Raw genomic sequence first — 2526 nt, 5'->3', positions numbered from 1 at the left:
GTATTATAGCTGCATGTGAAAAAAATGCGAAATATTCCGAGAATTTTTGAATGTCTTCGACAATCCATTAATATGACTTTTATTCAAAACTTTTCAAAAACTATTGCAAATGATATGTATTGTACGTTTTATTACTATTTTTGTAATCTATTTATTATTATTTTCATAATCGTAAAATGATATTGAAAATATAATAAAATAATGTAATTATAATATTTTTGATTGATTGAAAATTGATTTCTATCATGATTTCTCTAAATAACACCATTTTTCTTTAATCATATCCACAGCTTTTTCAGCAATCATATAAATAGGTAATAATAAATGATATAAATATATTTAAATGTCCCAACATTTCGGGCATGATAGACTCATCTGCCATTCATAATCCTTGAATTCAATCATCTGCAATACATTATACACTGTATATAAACTGACAAATTAAAAATATATACTTATATGGCACATTACTTATAATATTTCTAGTAAATAGTCGAGTGCGTTTTTTCCAGGAAATATCTTTAATTTAAAATCAACGACAGCGATAGGATCTCCCTTTACTCCCATTTTGTAAGTTCCAGAAAAGTGAAAAAGCGTGACAGTTAGGATTCTTGACATGCATTTCCAATAAGCATTGGAATCATACTCATAGTCATGGCATTCAATATAAGTAATATTTAATAACTGAGAATTCAATGCCTGCATCGCCTTTGTTTGACCAAAATTTAATGCAATTCTAAGACCAGCAATCATTGTCTTCATATTATTTGGAATGTTGAAATAATTCAATGTAATCTCTGATTTAATAGTAACATCATAACGTTATTCGACTACGACTTTTTGATTTCATCAATATTGGTGCAAGAGTCCAACTGTATATATCAACATATTTATTTCATTCCTGGACGTATAATTTTTTTTAAATGTATCATGTCTCGAAAAATATAATCTTCTTTAAATGAAGTATCGGCAAATAGTAATTTGATATCTGGTAAACTATTATGTTTTTCCAGGTGTTTTGTATTAACGAAACCGATGACTTCTATTCCATCGGGAGTATGAACGGTTCTATTTAAAAAAAAATCGGTTATATACGGATTAAAAGGATTTAATTGTTCGCTTGGTAATAAACTTGTCGATATTTATTGTTTACATTAATCCGTCCACGTAGAAGATTATATGATCCATAAAGTTCTCACCGACTGGTGCATCTTGGACGATGTCGAATTTGATAAGATGTTTCATTGGTCCGATGACGGACCACATCAATAATTGAGGTGATCTAATAGTACCTGCATATACTTCACTTCTTTGTTCGCAATCACACATGTAGTCTGATTATGCTTAACAAACTCTACGCCGATTGCTCGTTTTGTATTAGGATCGATTAACAGTTTTTTATCACCATATTCATATCAAGAGTTACATGAAGATTGTCGCGCGTAGGATTTAGATACGCTTTGTTGCTGCTCATATGGGTGCCGTTTATAATTGTAGTTTGCACATATGAGAATCCTATTTCTTCCTTTTCGTTGTAATCTACTATTGGATATTCTATTTCCTTGCTGACTTGTATAAATGCTTTTGCCATGCCAGTGTGAAATTTTGATCGGGACTGATTCATTGGTACTATGATAGGCAGTATCCGACTTCAGTTCAGAGATATCCATTGTTTCTAATTTTTTTAAAATACTTGAGGACATCCTTATATGCTCAGTCCTCATTTCCCATTTCGACTCAATGATCCTTCGCGTTTCCTCTAGTAGCAATCATAAAATTTAGTACGCTAATAACTCCTCCGCCAATAACTTTTGCTGTTGAACAAATGCAGTTATTGCCTTCTATGCTTAGACAGTACTTATTGGATGGCTTCGTTCGATAGCTTCGATTTATCTTAGTCTTTTGCAATAAACTAGGAAATGATGGAATATCCATGTATAAGCTTTCATGTTCCATCTTCGATCAGTAGCACTTTAATCTGAGGAATCTCGCTTAATCTCGCAGCTATAGTTGCACCGGCTGTACCAGCGCCAATCACTATAAAATCAAACGTATCTTCAGATCGCGATATTGTATCCGGTACTTGTTCGGCTAAATAACATCGGTTCTGTACGAAGAAATCCATGACTCCTTTAATCAATTTTAATATATTCATTAATCTTGATCCTTTCGTATCGTCGTCATAAAGATTGTTGTTTGGTAGATACAATTCTAATAGGCCTTGTAATGACAAAGATAATGAAAAAGATGGCCGTCTTTATCATTATATTTTTTGAAATAAATGTTATTTTCTTCTTATAGTTTCTTCTTGTAATAATGATGAAGAATGGTGTTTGGATGCTCGATATATATTATAATATATTATACTTGTATAGATGTCACAGCGAACTTACAACATAAATAATTGTAAAATAAAAGCCACATTATCAAACTGAGCAACGCCAACTCCTCAATGCCAACTTTTAGCCTTTTGAGAATTCTGTTCAAATGCATATTTAAATTGACACCGAATTCTAGTAAGTGTTC

At 31.6% G+C, this 2526-nt stretch overlaps 1 pseudogene; it reads right to left on the bottom strand.

The window, feature by feature from the left end:
• Window positions 1–471: 471 nt before the first annotated feature.
• Window positions 472–2125, bottom strand: LOC108689753 (annotated as a pseudogene).
• Between the last annotated feature and the right edge of the window lie 401 nt (window positions 2126–2526).

The sequence above is a fragment of the Atta colombica genome, unplaced genomic scaffold (assembly GCF_001594045.1).
Source record: "Atta colombica isolate Treedump-2 unplaced genomic scaffold, Acol1.0 scaffold276, whole genome shotgun sequence".
Taxonomy (NCBI): Eukaryota; Metazoa; Arthropoda; class Insecta; order Hymenoptera; family Formicidae; genus Atta; species Atta colombica.
The sequence above is the reverse complement of the archived record's forward strand: the minus strand, read 5'-3'. Positions and strand labels throughout refer to the sequence as shown.